The 20,259-nt window shown below is 44.0% G+C and overlaps 1 protein-coding gene across 1 annotated transcript in view; it reads left to right on the top strand.

Annotated features, from left to right (window-relative positions):
• Positions 1–20,259, top strand: part of NPSR1 (neuropeptide S receptor 1) — a 1,161,350-nt gene that overhangs the window by 77,137 nt on the left and 1,063,954 nt on the right. The gene's annotated exons all lie outside the window — the stretch shown is intronic.

Below are 20,259 nucleotides of genomic sequence, written 5' to 3'. Positions count from 1 at the left end.
GCATTATTTTAGGAATGTAGAGCTGTTCAAGGAATGCAAATCCAAGAGGACTATCCAAAGTAAAGGTATAACATTTCTGCATGGGGAAGGTTCGGTGAAGCTAATCAGCGAACTATTTGGAGAGTAAACCTTCTATGCTGTATTATATCCTGGCTGCGCCTACAAAACTAGGAGGCATATCAAAAGTGAATTAACCAAGGTCCTCATGTGCAATTATTCAATTCAAGGAATTGTAATTTGTGACTAATAAAAATTCACAATTTGCAATTCCTTAAATGGAACACACAAAAATGCATTCATTAGAAGTGATCACAATCTGCGCACTGAGTTCTAACAAATTCATTAGCATTTTGTGAACCAAATTATGTACTAATACAATGGTTCTCAAAATATCAATTTGTAGTGGGTCTTCATTAATATGCATGAGGTAGGTCACAAATTGCGACCCACTACGATTGCCAAAAATGACAGATATGGTGGCATGCTAGAGTCAGCAGACCACTGTGATTGCTTTTTTATAATGCAACGTTTTCCTTAAAGGAAATGGGATGTGTATAAAAAATGTGTGTTTTTCTTTAATTATATAGACTGTTTTTATGAGCAGGCAATGTGTTCATAAAACATTACAATAAAAACATTACCATTACAAACCATTGCAATCCAGAGACAATTTAAGGCATGGGCAAAGTGGGTGCTAGCATTTCAGGGTGCCTCCCTGATGGAACCCAAACTTTTCATTCTGCAGGCATTAGTGGAGAAGTGTGGCTCAGGGGTTAGAGGCGGCAGACCCGGAAGCTGAGATCGGCCCTGGACCAGGGTTCAATTCCCCTCCCCGACGGGGGTTGGGCTCAATAATTCCACTGACTCGATAATTCTCGCTCCGGTGCCTACTCGACTCACGGGTTCACACTCTGCGACTCTGGGCAATAGCTTGCTTAATCTCCAAAAAAGGCCCCTCGCGGCAGGAGGCCTGGCTTTCACCTTGTGGATACCCTGCCGGGGTATCTCACAGGGGAATACCAGGACGGGTTCCCTAAGCAAGCGCATAGATGCCTGCGATGTGGGCGATTTGCGCTATATAAATACATGTACATTTACATTCGTGACCTGATGAAGTTGAATGTTTTTTAAACAGATTGTCTTAAAATGAGTTTTCCTTAAATTTGTCTTTAATATGGGAAATCCGTAGGACTCTATTAAAGATATTTTGAGAGAGAACTGTTAAGTTTATGTTTATCAGCATTATGCAACATCCCTAAGAAAGGTGTCTTTTAGGTCGAAACAGGTCCTCACATATGATAAATGGGAGAAGGTCACAGAGAGCATTTGTAACAATATTCAAGACGCTGCTTCATTATTATGATATTGAAAACACATTTCACTAGCCCTGAGTATTGGATGTAAACACATTTAGAATGCGGATCAGAGCACCTCTGCACTGTCAGTGACCCTGCCAAAAGCGCAAGAAAGACCTGAAATTGGATCATAATCAAAGCTGTTGCGAAGAGTGACCCAAAAATACTTTTGGCTCAGGGCACTTATAATCGTTAGTATGTATGTCCCTGTTGCAATCTGTGACTTATTACATTTATCACTATGAAACAAAACATAAGGTAACACATTACGGCAGCAATTGACTTGACTGAAACACATCCACAAATGTGCTCTCTATGGTTTGCTTGCAGTGTTCTAAATCTCGCTTATTTATATGAGAAAAAACAAAATCTACAACTGGCTATCAATTTAGTCAATGCTTCCTGCTACAGATCCCCAGCATGTCCTCTAGAAATTGAGAGGCATATTTACAAGGGTATTACGCCAATGGGGCATCATTTTTTGCAGTGCTCCAGAGGCGCTGTGCCCTGCTCCATATTCGGTGTAGAAAAATAGCTACAGCACTCTGCTGTGATATTTTCTTGTAAATATGCTCCTCAATTCGCACTTGACCACCACGGTTAATACGCATTACATGAATCTCTTATTAAATTATTTTTTCTGCTAAATTAACTGCTGCTAATGTGCAGTTGGGGGTCAGCAGGGCAGCAGCAGGGGTATTGTATTGTATTGTATATTGGATTTATATACCGCTTATCACCCAGGGGTCTCTAAGCGCTTGCCTTGGGAACCTTTCCTGGCTTTTCCCTGTGAGATAGCCTCTACAGGGCATCCCCAAGGTGAAAGCCAGGCATCCTGCCGCGGGGGGCTGTTGTGGAGATTAAGCAAGCTTAATGCCCAGAGTTGCAGAGTGTGAACCCATGATTAGGTCAGGCACTGAAGTGAGAATTATCGAGTCCGTGAAATTTGAGCTCAAGACCCTGCCGCGTCGGGAATTGAACCCTGGTCCCGGGTCTGACATCTGCTTCAGGGTCTGCCTGCTCTAACCAGTGAGCCACACTTCTCCACTAGCATGGGGGTGTTGAATAAAAATAAAAAAAACGTACCTGATCCTGCTGCCACCTTGCTCTTCGGAGCACCCCTGTTCTGCTCCCAGCAATCCCTGAGTCAAACTCCCCAACCAATCCAGACGCTTCTCTCGCACTATTAGAGCAGAACCGGTTTTGGCCTGAGCGGGCTGGTAGGATCGTGTGCTCAGGAACAGTATGTGGCATTTCTCCATCTGGCTGTAGAATACAGCCAAGTTAGAGAAACCTAACTGCGCACATCTGCTTGGCATGCCTAAGACGGACGGCCAAACAGACATGTGCACTTAGAAGCGCACCAACCTCTCCTACTGTGACCCCAGCCTTGTCCTGCTCTAAACATGATGGCTCGGCCAGCAGCTGAAAAATAAAATAACAATAAAATATAGTTTTAATTTTCAGCTGATGGCCTGTGGGTTGACGCTGAGCTGCCGCTGTTTCAAAGTCTCACTGATCAGATTACTGTACTCTCCTTCTCAGCCATGATGTAGCATACCAATGCTTAGTCCATGCACTTGCTGAGTTGCACTCCCTCGCTTTCAGTAAACACATTCATCTTTGCTTCTTTGAAGAAGACATTTGCTTTGTGTGTCATTGTAATCTTGCAAAAACTCTGGGAATATAAATTCCATCAAGGTAAAAACCTGCCACTGCATGGTGTCATTATGTGGCTGCTGAGGAAAAAAACACCAAACAGTCAGCAACAAGTGTCGAAACTAGCATTAATACACCCCATTTTCACAAAATATGCCTGGCTCAATGATTAGAGCGGCAGACCCTGTTGCAGAGGTCTAGTCCGGGACCAGGGTTCAATTCCTGATGCAGAGGTCTAGCCCGGGACCAGGATTCAATTCCCCGCCTCGGCGGGTCTTGGGCTCAAAATTCCACGGACCTGATAATTCTCGCCTCGGTGCCTATTCCAATCAGCGAGTCCAACTCTGCAACTCTGGGCAATAGCTTGCTTAATCTCCACAACGGCCCCCGCAACGCTAAGGATGCCGGGCTTCAACCTTGGGGGTGCCCTGGAGTGGACGCCTCACAGGGAAAGCCAGGATGAGTTCCACAGCGGTATTCGTACAAGCGCCTTTAGACCCTTGCGGGTGAGTAGTGCGCTATACAAGTATTAATTTACATTTACATTTAAAAAAGTATTTTTATCTATCTCAAAACATCTTAAAATGTGTGTTTACAGACTGGCCTGCCATTTTTAGAACTCTCAGATGGTCCCTGAAAGAGGTATACATTCAAATATGCACCTGAATATCTGTATGGTCACTGGCTTTGGTACAGCCTCCTTCACCAAAGTCCATGCAGCATTTACATTATCAATGAGATAAAATATCACCACAGCCTTATATTCAAATGTTATCTTTACAAAAAATTAATACAGCATAAAAATACATTTGTGCCACAAAACAAATCACAGCTTTGGCATGCAAGTTAGTCAAAGCTCTTGTCTATATTGTTTGTTATGAAACTAGTGCAAAACAGGAATTGTGATGCATATATTCACTTGCATGGCTCCCACCATGCCGAAGCATGCTCAGGCTGTATGTACAGTCACAGCACATGGCAGGCAACATTGGGGAAAGGGGAGGAGGAACAAGGGAAAAAGCAGCAACGACGGGCAAATCAAACAAAGATTTAAAAAAAGTAACTTAATCAGAAACAGTTTTATTTTATTTGCATTTTGTTACTGATACACGTAACATACATGAACATGTCTCGCTCGTAGGTGAGATAGAACTCATACACCGGATACATCGCCCATTACTGTACACACCACTTGACAAATAAAGGGAAAGTAAGAAAAATAATACTGAGCCACAAGTAGCAATCCCATGCATTTACAGGTCAAGTTACACAGAATTGTAATTTTTTGAGAATACAGGACAGTTGATAGAAGAAAGGAGCTTTGTTGAAGAAACAGCGCAACAACTCTCAGAGGCCAAGCTCTCAGCTCCTCAGGCAAGCTTCACTGCTGGACTCTTAAATCCAGATTCCAGCAGTAGAACCTTGTTGCTAGGAGATGATAAGATCACATGTAAAATGTAATTGAAAACATAACAGTAATCTTCTCACATCGAAGACATTACCATTCACAAATGTAAACTCACGCTTTTGTGTAAGTTTACTTATGTTTGCTACTGATAAAGGTATAAACGAGTAGTATCTTTCTGAGTGTGGAGTCCCATCATTGGACAACAAATAGGCTGTTAAAGGGTGCCCAGTAATGTTTAGTCTGTGAAGCTCTAGACAACGCTTCTGCATACAGTTCCAATTGTGATCTACATTAAACCATGTCAGATAACCAAGCTTTCATTGTAGGTTTGGACTTACTCCTCCAATGTAGTGCTGTCCTCATCTTAGCTAATAGGAGGCTCACCGACAAAACAATTTGCAGATCCAATGATTGATAATCCTTCAATATACCCAGAAGACAGAATACTGGTTCACATGCCACCCACCCAGAGACTATATCTGACACGGCATTTGTAATTTGTGTACAATAGTGTAGCACTGATGGCATGACCAAGCTATTTGCAAATAATATGCACTATTAGCTCCACATCTCAAATGGTTTGTAGCATCTTTTAACACATACGTATATAGTTTCAGGGAGGTATAGTACATTTGATGTAAACAAATTAAATTAATTAGTCTCAAGTTATAGCTTAAGTAAGTGTGCTTAGTTGCATACAACAGAATTTCCAATCAGCTTCCATCATGGGTTGTGGGAGGACAGCATCCCATCTCGTGAGTGCCCCCTCATCTTCATGTTTCCTATCCATTTGTGCTGCGGTATAACGTTTTGTAATGAGATGTTGGCTTATCTTATTAGTAAGGAGGACCTGTAATGTAGCAAGTGTAGGGGACTCACTGGGGAAATGCGGGTTACAGGTATACATAGCCCCACGGAGATGATAGTACAAAAAGGGGGAATGTGCCTGCAGTGTTGTTATATCTTCAAGTGCCAAAAACGTACCATGGGGATGGAGATCCCCCATGGTCTTCAGGCCAGCCTCTTGCAGCAACAAAAGTGACCTGTCCTCTTGAGACACTGATATGTCAGGGTGGTGCAATAAAGGTAACTTTGAGGCATTAAGAGGGAATTTCCCGGCTTGTCTTGCCAGCCCGCGCCAAACCATCAACGTGGTGCTTAGTGTGATTATCTCTGTGCTTGGAATCCCTACCCATGCAAGTGGTAGCATAGCCTTAAGTGGGATGGGCGTCATCATGTTCAAGCGCAAAATGCGGTGTGAACGTATGTGCTTTATACCAGAAATGAGCAAAATGTGCTTGCGCACAAAGATAATACAATTGAAAATCTGGGGCACAAAATCCCCCATTAGTGTAGGGGAGCATAAGCACGTCCCAGCCAAATCCCGCCGTCGTGCCCGCCCATGTTAGCATCACCAACAGTAAACACAGCCGTTTAAAAAAGGACTCTGACAAAACAATAGGGATAATAATAAATAAATATAAGCTGTAAACTGTCATCTTGATAGTAGCAAGCCTGTCAGCCAATGATAGCAGGAAAGCCATCCATCGTACAACCTGGTCTTCTAGTTTGGACATCGCCCTTCCATAATTCGCCTGGAGTACCACATCTGGATCTCTATGTATCCAAACACTGAGCTACTTGAGGAACTATAAGTCACAGCGTTGTATAGCAGGCTTCAGTTGGAAAATAATGGATTTTGTCCCATTCACAGATAATCTGGAGTAGTGTTCAAATGTAATGCACTTACGGATCACATGGGAGGGGTTCACAGATAGATCTCTAATATGCAGGACAATATCATCCGCATAGAGGGATATGCTCATTGGTCAGAGAATGGAACGCGAGGGCGAAAACCATATATTCCTACCAAATGGTGCATCCCAGCGGCTCCATAGTGAGTACAAACCTATGTGATGACAGGGGGCAGCCCTGCCAATCAGGAAGGCATCTGACGTATATTTTTGCAACAGTATTTATGAGTGGCAGTGGTCTATAAGACTCACATCGGTCTGGAGCTTTACTGGTATTAGAAGAGTCACAATTAGAGCCCCCACAGGGATGATGGTAAAATTTGTCTATGATATGCTTCTTCATATACTGCAAGCAATTGTGGAATGAGTATCTCTGCAAACTCTTTATAAAACTCCCATGTCAGCCTATCAAGGCCTGGTGCTTTCCCATTTGGGAGAGTACGTATGGCATCTTTAATGTCTCCAACCATCACAGGTTGGAGTTGATAGTCTCTCTGGCAAGACGACAGCCAAGTGACCGCCACGTCAGTCGATTGAAGCCACGGAGGCAGAGTTGTGGGTATCATATAATCTTGCATAGAATTGTTGGAAGGCCGTGAGAATAGATGAAGTCAAGTATATTGTGCGATCTTCTGCGTCTATGAGTTTAACAATAGGGTCTGTTCCTCTTTTTGATTTTAATTGTTGTGCAACACTGTGACCAGTCCTCCCACTCTCTCCATATGTATGCGCAATATGACGCTTGGGTAAGCATTGTGATTTCTGCTCTGCAAGTGTCTCAAACTCAGTTAAATGTCCTGTAATAGATGCCAAGGTGGCTGCATCCGGATGGTCTTCATACTTTTTCTCTAACGAATGAAGCGTATCTTCAGATTGTTTTAATTGTAAACGAATCGCCTTCAATACCCTGGCCTGCGCACCTATGCAGAACCCACGCGCCGTAACTTTAAAGTCCTTACATAAAGTGCCCAGGCTAGATACTGAGCCAGTATTGAGTTAAAAATATTCTATGATCAACTTCTGGACCTCTTCTCTAAACACTGTGTCTAACAGTGCTACCACACAGAACTGCCAAGTGAACAGGACAGGGGATATATTAGGTATTTTTAACCCCATCAGGATGAGAGCATGGTTGGATAGCATCCTGGGTATGTCGTAACTCCTCCACCCACAGTCAAGCCTCTGTAGTAATGAGCCAGTAATTGTACCATGGTCAGAAGACGTGAATGTGCCTTGCCACCAATTTGGGTGGTGCAGATGCCATATATCTTCTAGCCCGTACTCCTCAATGCCCGTCCCAGATCACCCATGCAGCCTGTTTCTCATGACAATCCACAGTGACGGAGCGATACATAGCAGGTTCCAGATACGTATTTAATTCCTCACCAGAAAATATTTATTGGTGAAGTGAAAAATATACCTCCGGGTGGAAATGAAAAAATCGGGGTCATCGATATTCGGGCGTATATGTTGACTAGCACGATTGGGGTATCATATATTGTCCCCTGTGCAATCTCCAGTCTACCTTGGTCAACAACAAAGCAGCCTGTAAAAACAAAAGGAATCTCCTGTTTAACCAGAAGTGAAACCCCTTGTGCATATGTGGATAAGAGAGGCCAATTGATATGTCAACCATTTGGAGCCATCAGTGTGCCTTGTTAGGTGCACTTCTTGTAATAAAGCTACATGGATGTTATGTCCTTTAAGGAAACAGGGCACCAATTTAGCCTTTTGGAGTTATTAATCCTGCGCATGCACGTTCCATGTAATGAGGTTTAAGCTACCTCCCCCGAGTGTGCAACCTGTAACATCCAGGAGAAGTGAGGTGGTATGTATGCATGGGTGCAATCTGTGGCATATCTTATAAGGAGGAATGCATGTGACATATGGGCGATTTAAAAATGAACAGCACTGAACTCCCTCCCCTCCTACTTCACATACCAAACTAGCCACAGGCATTCTGAGAAAATTATGAAAAAATATAAAAATAAAAGAATCAAAAACAAAACAGTAATAACATAGGTCATGTAACTCATCTGGGGTGCTCCCGCTGAAGGTGGAGGTCCTCCAGTGAATCATTGTACTTATAAAGCGCGCTACTTACCCATGAGGGTCTCAAGGCGCTGGGGTGCATGGCGTTATTGCTCGAAGAGCCAGGTCTTGAGGAGTCTTCTGAAGGTGAGCAGGTCTTTGGTCTGTCGTAGGTGGGTAGGGAGGGTGTTCCAAGTTTTGGCGGCGAGGAAGGAGAAGGATCTGCCGCCGGAGGTCATTCGTTCGATGCCGGGAACAGTGGCGAGGGCGAGGCTGGAGGAGCGGAGCCGGCGGGTGGGGGTGTAGAAGCTGAGTCTGCTGTTGAGGTAGACTGGTCCGGTATTATGGAGTGCTTTGGGTGCATGGGTGAGTATTTTGAAGGTGATCCTCTTGTCGACGGTGAGCCAGTGTAGGTCTCTCATATGTGGGGTGATGTGGCTGCGGCGAGGGATGTTGAGAATCAGTCGGGCGGAGGCTTTTTGGATACCTTGCAGTCATCGCAGGGGTTTGGCCGGGACTCCTGTGTAGAGTGCGTTGCCGTAGTCCAACCTGCTGCTGACGAGGGATTGTGTCACCATTCTTCTTGTTTCGGTGGGGATCCACTTGTAGATCCTGCGGAGCATGCGGAGGGTGTTGTAGCAGGAGGAGGAGACGGCGTTGACCTGCTTCGACATGGAGAGGGAGGAGTTGAGGATGATTCCTAGGTTGTGTGCGTGGTCGGTGGGTGTCGGTGCTGTTCCCAGTGTGGTCGGCCACCAGGAGTCGTCCCAGGCTGAGGTACCCAGTCTCTCTCCAGGTGTTCAGAGGTGGCTGGGTAAATGATGGATGAGTAGGTCACCTCTCTTAGGTGTTATGGAGCCACAGTTTTGAAGGATCACTGCCTTACCAGATGAAGTAGACAAAATGATGCAGCCATGTAGCAGTCTCAATGTATCCATTTCATCAGCAGGCATTCATCAGTGCAAAGCAACAGTACCTTAAATCTCCTCAGCTTCTGCATTATCAGTACACTGATGATGCCTACTTGGGGAGAGTGTCTTGAAGAAATACTTGGCTGCCTTAGACATCGTAAAAATGTGTTGCTTTTCATGGTAGTCAACACGTAAGCATGCTGGATATAGCATGGCATAGGAAATGTTAGCTTTTTGTAACTGACGCTTTACTGACAGGAATTCATGCCTGGCCAATTGAACGTCGACTGTAAAGTCTGGATAAAATGCAATCTGATTCCCTTGTAATTGAATTTCTCTCTTTTCTCTCGCCGGATGGAAGACAATATCCCTATCCCAATAGCTTCAAAGTTTTGCTATGATTGGGCACAATGGCGTGCCAGGTGGGGGCTGTAATATGAGGGACCAATGAGCCCACTCCAACACCAGGCTTTGAGATAACTTTTCCACACCAAAAACTGCTGTGAGCATGTCTTCCATATATGTTTTCATCATGCCAGTATTTGTAGAGTCATGAATCTATAATGCACAGATTTTTTGTGCGCAAGCGGTCCTCCAGGTCCTCATTCCTGGCCTGGATGAACACAAACTTCATGTTGAAGCATTTAAAGCTCACAGGATTCATCTTCAGCCCTGGAGACCCGCTAATCCACCTCCATGATGCGAGAGGACTGCTTATCTAATTTTGCAGCCATGTTGTCAATTCTCAGGTTCAAAGAGTCTATCTTCCTGTCCCCTCCACAGAGCCTGATGCCTGCCCCTCTTCCAGGCCCATACCTTGGTGTTGTCATGCAGAACCTTGAGTTTTAAAAGTGAGGCAAGCCAGAGTCCTGTCCGCCTTCCCCATACTGGATGCTACGTATTCCAGTCAGCCGGTGTGGTGCTCTGTAGCGTGTTTGTCTAGTAATCTGGTGATGAGGTGATTTAATTGAATAACGCAGAGTATCCAATATCACAAGACAGTTCTCACAAGGTGGTAGCCCAGTCGGCCTTCATGATCTGCACGAGTAGCTAGCCAGCCAGAACCACTGCCCATGTTACAATCACTGTTCCCACAGACCACTCTCAGGCTTCTCAGGATATTGCCTGTAGGTCCTCTTAGATTGTTATATCAGTCTCCCTACGCCATAGAGGTCATAGGACTCACCAGCATAACTCAAGTTGATGCCTCAATCCTCCCAGAACCATGCAGGCCAGCGATTCCCCTGGGCCTATCATTCTCCATTACTGTTGCACCGTAGTGCCACCTAGGCGTCTAATTAGCAGCCGGAGTCACGGCTCCATCAACCATTGCTAGTACACAGTAGGGCTGTTCAGACAGTAGATTACCAGAGAACGGCCTCGTGTCCACATGCAGAAATCCACAAGTAAGCAGGCAGACTGTGCATGCAAGGAAAAGGCGTTTACAAGCAGAGTGGGCCCTGCAGCACTCGCACGAACCACTAGGCTGTCCCCAACCAGCAGGATCCAGGTGTTTCCGCCTGCCCTCCGCTCCGGTTCACGTGACCCCCCCCCAGTCGCATAAGTCGGCGTCACAGCAGCGACCAATGCCTCATCATCACTGCAGTGCTCAGCGCCCTCACGCAACAAGGCTCTTCGCCCCTGTGAGGCATGCAGGGCAGCTCTAGTCACCTTGCCTCTGCTCTCACCGATCATGATGCTAATTCCCTGTGGACATCCACAAGCTCACAGGTAAGGGAGCCCCCGCACCGCCCACAGAGCTAGCTCCCAGGTAGGCCCTCCACGCAGCAATCCTGATCAGTCTGGGGCTGCTGTCTCTGCTCTCCAGGCCTAGCCGCGGCCCGCCCTTCGCGGCCCTAGGAATGTTGTGCAGCAGTAGCAGGTCACCTTTGATACCCTTTTTTCCACTGCCACACAGCACCTGGTAATCTAAGACACTGATGCAGTCAGCTTACGGCTGTGTTAGGTGAGGATACCAGGAGTATTAATGGATTGATATTCCCTGACCGGCAGAGCAACACTAATGTGTGTCCATCTTGCCATGGGCTCTCTGCCACCCCTAGCGCAGGACAAGTCATCAGATTTTGGCTCATGATCCGCAATCAGCCGAACAGAGAATAATAAAATAAAAAAATGTGAGATGCTGCCCAAAAAGACAAGGAAATGTAAGTATTGAAGCCAACCAAGGGTATGTAAAGGGCGGGATTTAAGCCCATTTTAAGTTTTATTTATATTTACAAGAAATCGCACCGTGACATCTTATTTGTTTTCTCAGGCGTGACCTACAAATTGGAAATGCATTGGATGACACCTAATCCTCACTCATCTAGAAAGATAAAAACGTTGTTATGCATATTTTAATTTTGATATTGATTATGCAGGCTAGTCTTCCAACAACATGTTCAGTTACGCGCGGCCTAGCCATTTTTAGACAAGAACGGTGCACAGATGTGCTTGCAAGGATGTGCTGTTTGGAACACAGGTTTTTAAATTGATGAGTGTTTATTAACACTTTTAGGTTGTTTGGAATTTTTATTTACTTGAGCTTGTTGTGGTGAGCGGTGATCTGTATAGGACAACACTTTTTTTCTTCTCTCTCTGTGATGAGTTATTGCAGGGAGACTAACTAGAAGCCATATTGTTTTGAGCTGGTCTGGAGGAACTCTTGCACTATGCATAATGACACATGACCCAGTCACTATTTTGTGATGGCTCAAGACTTTCTTACTGAAACATGGCTGAATGAGTTCTCTATGCTGTCCATAGCTCAGGCCTTATCTGAGGTTTACTGTACTGTAAAGCGTGACAGTGTGGTTGCGGAGGATGCATTGCTGTTTTTTTCAAATCAGGGTTCTCCTGTCACACAGAATGGTTGAATATTCTAGGCTGCAAGGGCAGTTTGGGCTGGACTGTTTCCATGGAGAGCAGGATCAAGATTGAATTGCATAAAAATTACTAATAATCCACTTTTGTAAAGCGCACAATCACCCGTAAGGGTCTCTAGGCGCTGGGGGCCATCAGGAAGATTAAGTAAGCTATTGCCCAGAGTCACATGGGGCTGGGCTAATCTGCCGCCACTGCCAGGGATCGTACCGTGATCCCCAGATTCCGGAGTCAGTCGCCCTAGCCCTGGCGCCTCACCTCTTCCTTATGGCATATAGCCGGGTTCGTACTGGGGTGGCGTGGTGAGCAAAAATATAATACATTAAGGCCCAGATCTCTGTTTGACATTTTTCAGCATTCTGACCATCAATTATGTTTTTGAATTTGACAGCCTGAGTGGGACGGGTATGCCCAGATGTGGGTCCTGTGCTCACCATGCCTTGGATTTCAAGTTATCCTGGCTGATGAGGGGTGATATACCAAAACGGTCCTAGGATGTTTTTATCTGGTCCAGAGAGGACCTGTCCTGGCAGTTCAGGCAGCATTGGGAGCGGGATCAAGAGGGGTTTGCATGTGGGTGGGTCCAAACTGGACTGGCACAGTGAGCAAAAAAACTATGGACTTAGGAACACATCTCTGTAGTGGGGGTGAATGTTTGACATTGCTCAGCATTCCGTACATCAAATGTGCTTTTTGCATTTGTTGCCCTAAGAGGAGTGGGTATGCCCTGATATGGATCCCATGCATGCCATGCCACTGCTGTCAAGCTTGCCTGGCTAATTAGGGGTGATACCCCGAAACTAGTTCCAGGATGTTTGCTTCTGGTCCAGGTATGTCCTGGGCAGGCTGTTCAGGCAGGTCTGTTCCCATGGGGAGCAGGGTCAAGACGGATTATATATGGTTGGGTCCAAATTGGTGAGCAAAAAAACTTCGTATTTAGATCCAGATCTCTGTACTGGGGGAGGGGGGGGGGTGTTTAACATTCCATCTATCAATTGTTCTTTTTGCATTTGTTGCCTTAAGTCGGACGGGTATGCCCAGACTTGGGTCCCCTGCTCGCCATGTCATTGGAGTCAAGCTAGCCTGGCAGATGTGCTATGATACTCTGAAACTGGCCCCAGGATGCTTGTTTCTAGTCCAGGGAGGTCCTGGCCTGTCAGTTCAGGCTGAACTGTTTCTACAGGGAGCAAGGTCAAGACAGATTTGCATATTGCCGGATCTAAACTGGAATGGCGAGCAAAAAATAACAATGGATTTAGGCCCAGATCTCTGTACTAAGTACGAATGTTTGACATTGTTCACCATTCTGTCCATCTATTATTCATTTTGCATTTGTCACCCTAAGTGGGACGGGTATGTGCAGATGTGGGTCCTGTGCTCACCATGCCACTGGAGTCAAGCTGGCCTAGATAATGAGGATAAAACCACAAAACTGGTTCCAGGATGCTTGTTTCCAGTCCAGGGTGGATATAGACTGGCGGTTTGGGCTGGACTTTTCCCAATTAGGAGCAGGGCCAAGGCTGATTTGACCATGGCTGGATCTAAACTGGAATGGCATGGTGAGCCAAGAAACAATGGATTTAGGACCAGACGTTGTTCACCATTCGTCTTTCATTTGTTCTTTTTGCACTTTTGGAAAGTTGGCATTTTCCTGCCCTCAGCCATTTGGTGCATGCAGGCCCTCCTGGGTCTGATGACAGGGTGTAGCTGATAGTAAGGCTTTGTGAATTCCTCCCAGACAGTCACACAATATAGGATTTAGGTGTGCCTGAATGGGCCATCTGCTGTCAGGATGGGGGGGTGAAGCTCGGCACAATCCCACATGCAACTGAATAGGCTGAGCTTCTCCTTTACACCAAGGGCGTATCACCTCCTATTGTCACTGCAGCTAGCATGAAGCCAGGGCAGGGAAGCACTTCAAAGAGAAACCTCTAAAAACTTCAAAGGATACACTAGGTTTAAAAATAGGACCCTCAGACCCACTCTTCAGTTCACTTTGCAGGCCTGTGGGAAAACTCTCAGAGGACTGCATGCTTCTGTGACATGGTGTGCACTCTGCAAGACTGCTTTCTTGTACTTGAAATGACTGTTTTGCTGTCTGGAGATTCCCTTGACCTGTCAGAGTCCGGATCTGCTGTTTGAGCCCTGCATCTTTACCTGAACCAGGAATACCAGAGTTACTTCAAGGCTAATTTGCTGATCTCCTGTTCAGAGCCACAGGGACAAAAAAGCTTTCAACATCTTCAACCTGCACCTGGACCCAGCATGAGTGAGTCCTGTACCCTCCCTTGGTGTCCCACTTTTCCCGGACTCTAGGTTGTGATTCTAAGTGAGCACAAATGGCCAAAATCAAAAACTGAGGACCTAGGGGAGATCAGGATCAAGCTGCTCATCTATCCACCCACTGTGCATTGCCCGTTGGCCTGACTTTGCAGCTGCTCCTGCTACGTCTTCTCCACAGCAGCAAATATTGTTCTGCTGTCCTTCACCAAAGGAAGGCGCTGAAAGCACCTCCCACCGCAATGCAAGAAATGCAAGTTGTGCATTTGAAAGTACAACGTGACAGGCACCGCGCGGTGCCTGCCAGATAGTACTGTCAAATGCATGGGGGTACCACAGGTACCCCCATGTGCAGCTCCCACCCCTCAGAATCCCTGGGGGCCCGCTACCGGCCCCCAATGTTGAGAACTGCATGTCTTTCAATAGCGGCGTTGCCGCCATGGAAAGGCATGTTCCCACATAAATTCTAATATGGATGGCGGTAGACACCGCCATCATATTAACAGCCATTCAGCCCGGTCGACCCATCGACCGGGCGGAAATCCGGCGAACGGTCTTTTCATCCACCGGGGTCCCCCCGCCATGGTAATGTGGCGGGGGAAATTTGCATGCTGGCGGGGGAATATGTTGGGCGGATCTCCACCGCCATGTGGGCGGTGGCGATCCAACTGACATACTAATGGGCCCCTAAGCCTGAACGTAGAAATCTTTACTGTGTTTTCAACCAAAGCTCCCTCATGACAACACACCCTCCTTGGAAAATTCCTGCAGCCTTTCCTCACTTTTTTGAAAATTCTTCTAAGTCTGAAGGTAAACGCTGACCAGTTCCAATTCACATCTTATTAGGGGTGGGCAGAATTTGACTTCGCAGAATTCCATGGAGATACTGAAAAACTGCTTGTCATGTGATTTAGTGAATGTAGTGTGTTCCACGCTGAAAAATCAGCTTGAATGGCACCACCAGGTGCACCAGACGGCACAGCAGCTTGAGCTGACTTTGCTGCATCTTGAGTAGAGGTTCTACTCAAGCGCAGCTTTCTGACCATGAGCGCTTGTGACCTCTCATTAGGAAAATCTCACCAAATGCCCTACTGATGACCAAGAATCTCACTTGGGTACACCAAATCTCAGTTGCTTTCCCCAACTTACCAATCTGGAGCCATGTGCGAGAATTTTTTGGGGCGCACTGTGATCTGTGGAATTTGTCAAGAATTCTGCATTACAAGAGTAATGAGTAGCCACACAGTTCTGCCAATCTTGTGAGTGGTACACAATATTCCACTCACCCCTATGTCTTGTATCCGATCCGCGCTCCATTGCAGTCTACCAATTTTTTTTACTTCGTCCTGATCTCATGTGACTTGGTGTCTGCGGTTGCAACGTTCATCTTTTAGGAACTAGTTTTTAATAAAATCTTGAAAAATTGATAAATCCATTTCTACTGATTGAATTTTGTTGTTTTGGTGTGAAATAATGTATTCAAATTTCCTGTAATGTTTCTAAAAAGGTGCTGGATTTTTCTTGTTTTGTCTTTTAACTTTATTTCTGTTTGTGTATTGCTTAAATATATTACGCATTACCTTTAAGTTAAGCCTGATTCTTTTTTGTTCCAAGCTACTTAGGGTTCAGTACAGGTTATTTAGTGTGTTTTTGTGGTTCACCCTAACAGGAATTGTAGCTGTTGCTTGACTAGGGCTTACAGTTTAGTCAACCAACAACCCAATTTTTCACAATAGCTCTTCGGATATTTCTAGTGTTAAGGGGCCAAGTTTTGATAATGTTGGCAATGCCAGACAATCTGACTTTAATCTTTTGGATAGAATTTGTAACCCAAAGTGAATTTAACCAGCGCCTTCATGTAGCAATTAATTCAATATCACAAAGTTAAGGGGATACCTTGTGGTCTTAGATTAGCAATCAAAGCCATGTTATTTAGACTTCAACACAATCATATCTTCATTGAAAGGTGGTATGCAATTCTTAATAAATGTCGTTAGATCTCATTTTACTTTTAATTGAAGAATTGTCAAAAACTTTTAAGGATTTTGAGGAAGAAATTTATAACATCCAGAGTGTCATGTCATTAAGAATGGAGGATGCAGCTTGGAAACAATTTCTAGAAGATAAGAATGGCAAACTAGATAAATATGGCAAAGAGTTGCAAGAGACTAAGCTCAGGAAATTCAAGTGTGACACTATTGACTACAAGTTAAATGAAGAATACACTTGGGCGTAAGTATGTGCCCAGAAGCGATTTACAAGAAGAACTCACACAGGATCATCTGAAGAGAGTGTGGCCTCGGAGAAGGACATTCAGATTGGTGTTTACACCCAGTGAACCAATCAATATAGAAAACAATGAAGCAGCAAATGGCAGTTCATCATTGGTTTCTTTTTTAAGCCAGGTCGGGGAAGTAGGGCAACCACCGGACACTGCAAAAAGGCAAAAATTAATGGCAAGGAAAAAGAAAAACAAAAATTGAAAACAGGTTTGAGGAGCCAAAACAAAGTCACTTTATGAATATTTAATCAGTCAGTCTTACTAAATCACACGAAAGGATTTTGAATAAGGGGGCATCCTTCGTTCCAACATACACAAGTACAAAGCTTGAAAATGAGGCGGCTTTCTTTAAATTCATGTGTGTATTAAGACTCAAGAATTTTTTTACGAACTTAGTATCACCTTCTACTAAAGAAAAAACGGAGTCCACATTTAAACCGAAGAGCACATTCATGGCCGGATGTCTCATAAAACATTAGACACATTCGAGATCCTAGTAAAGAAGGACTTTGACAAAATAAATTATGCTGAGGCAAAGAAAACCAGAAAAATCCTTATTTGTGCTGAATATAGCACATTACAGAGTTTGGCTAACAATGATTTGATCATCTTTCAGAGAGCCGATAAAGGCGGAGGCCTAGAGGTCATGGACCGGCAATTTTATGAGACAAAAGTCAACGCTCATGTCAATGATACCAATATTTATGCTAAACTTGACACTGATCCTACTGCAGAAATAATCTTCTGGAAACAATTTTAAGAAGAGCAGTAGATTGTTCTAGAATTGCTGACACTGCCAAACAATTCTTGACTACCAGGTTTCCCAGGCAATATAAACTTTACATGCCCTCTAAGGTTCATAAAAGCATGACTGACCCTCCTTGCAGGCCCATAATTTCTGGCTGTGGGTCTGTGTTTGAAACACCAGGATGATTCATTGATGCTCACCATCAGCCATTCGTGAAGATGTGGGATACATATGTGGATGTAACAATTGATTTTTTGCGGAGCATTCAGTTACTTGCAAAAGAGGTGAATGAAGATTGGTATCTTTGTACCATAGATGTGGTTTCATTATAAACTCAGATCACCAGAATTGTTTAGTGATTGAGTTATTGGAATTTTGTCTACATAACAGCTATTTTGAATGGAACAAGGAATTCTTCTTACAGCTCAACTGAACTTTAATGGGCTTTTCAGGAGCCCCCACCTACGCCACCAAGTTTATGGCCAAATTTGAGTATGCCCACATTCTTAACACCTTGGCAAGGAAGGAAGGCCAGATCTTCTTCAGACATTTCATTGATGATATCTTTTTAATTTGGAGAAACACGGAAGAGACTTTGGTTGAGAACATCAGGATTTTGCACTCTAGAGACTATAGGATTCAATTGAACTATACCATTAAAAATAGTGGTATTGGACACGTGGATTGAAATAGACTCCAACAACATCACAACACGATTTTATGGAAAAGAGCCTGATCGGAATGACGCACTTCATTTCTTCACCTTTCACATACCATCTTTGATCAGGAATCTTCCATACTCGCAATTTCTTCAGATTCATCACATCGCCACAAACATAGGCACCAGCTTAGAAATTATGACCATCCGAAAAAAGAACTACACAGACAGACGATATCCAAAAACATTACTGGAATCACATTTAACACAAGCCACAAGAAAACCAAAATGAAATCATTCACAAACTTTGGGAATTGTTGATGGAAGAATCTGATTTCAAAGGTTTATTTAATGAAAAAACATTTTTTGCTTTCACAAGAGTGCGGAATCTGAAAGAACTTTTATCCAGAAAAAAGGACAAGACTACAGTTGCCATACCTGGCACAACTAAATGCGGTAATTGCATTTACTGTCACAATGCCATTATAGGTGACATGTTGCTACATCCCAGAACTGGTGAACACATTAAAATCAAATAAGCTTTTGACTCTAATTCAACTCGTATAGTATACTCCATTCAATGTCTCTGTGGTCTATTATATGTTGGGAAAACTGACAGAAAAATGAAGACTTGCCTTACGGAACACAAGAGTCACATCAGGATAAAACACAACCTTGAGTTTAGCAATTCATTGGGAGGAAGCCAGACACACCATTGCACAAATCAAATTTCAGATCATTGAACATATACTCCCTCGTGAAGGAGTGGATAATTTCAAACTATTGTTGCAAAGGGAAGCTCATTGGATTAAGCGGCTCGAAACTTTGATGCCATTAGGGTTGAACGATGAATTTGACATGCCATAAACACCCCATTATATATACACGGTTTATATACACTACATACACAGTGAAGCTGGTTTGCTCACCCCAATAGCAGTGTAAAAATGGAGGTAATACCAACTTGACTTTGATAGATTGTCAAGGCTGTTGTACCATATGGTTGATCAATAGTAATGATTGATTTCTGTTTCAGATGACGGGATATTAATCTCACTATATGTTGTTTTTTCATGTTTAATGTATTATCAAATCACATTTTACTTAAGCACTCTTTCTCATGGTAATATCTTACGTGGTAACATCAAGCACCACAAAAACCTGTCATGTATGATATGACTATATTGTAAAGACCAATGTTTTATAATGACATCAGGCACATTATGTATTCATTTTGTGGAACAAATGAGTAACATTACCATTGGTTGCATATTCAGGTGAAATGTGCTATTACCAATGGTTGTATATTCAAGTGAAATGTGTTATTATAGTTTTTTAGTTATGATATGTCTTGTAAGCATTCTGGATGCATTTCAGGAACACCTTATTTTAGATGTTGTACGTGTGCTAGAGGCCCAGCGGTGACGCTGGTTCTCAGTATTTTAGACAAGACTTCCCCATTCACACAGGGCAACCAGAGCATTAGTTTATACACATTGCCCGTATGTTTAAAGATGGTGCTCACGTTGTTGAGAGGAGGTACATGTTGCACCAAGATAGACGGGTATAACTATCGCTAAACCCATAACACAGCGATCAGTTGGTAAACACAGTGAGCAAGTTTGCAGATGGCACTTACGTGAGTTCACGTGGTCTCGCGATAGGACGGTTAGGTTTTATCGTGGGAGTCAAGAGGACGCTATTGCTGAACTCGTCCACACAGCGATTAGAGCACGGTGTAATGTAAGCCGTGAGAAATAATGATGGAGAAGATATAACGACTTGCTTTTAACTAACCGAGGTAGGATATGGTGTCTGGTACAAATTCGAGAAGAAATCTGATTAGATAGAGCTTAACATTAATGAGTGTCCTGTTTTGTTTATATGCAGCGTGAAATTTGGCAATAGGAGATCGCTGTTGTGAAGGAGGAGGACCTTCAATATTTTGGTAAGGATAGTTGGGTCTAGGATGTTAATCGAGATATTGATATGGGAAGGCTTTGTCAAATGGGATCATTATTTATTATTTTTTCACTTTTAGCTTGTATTTGACAGCGCTGACAGTCAAAGGGTTCAATTTGAAGTGGAACCTCCTTTGGGGTCTTCCATTAAGGTACAAACTACTCATGAGCATTGGTTTACAGTGGGCACATGTGGTGTGTTAGATGATGTATAATTGTGACCATAAGATGTTTTTCTTGACACACAGGAATCACCCACACCGCATAGGGTAGTGGTGCAAAGTTCTTTGTTGGTTTTCGCTTTTGACTATCAGTAAGTACTCTTTTGAC

The sequence above is a fragment of the Lissotriton vulgaris genome, chromosome 4_1 (genome assembly GCF_964263255.1).
Source record: "Lissotriton vulgaris chromosome 4_1, aLisVul1.2, whole genome shotgun sequence".
Classification (NCBI taxonomy): Eukaryota; Metazoa; Chordata; class Amphibia; order Caudata; family Salamandridae; genus Lissotriton; species Lissotriton vulgaris.
Note: the sequence above shows the minus strand (reverse complement) of the source record. Positions and strands in the feature narration are given on the sequence as shown.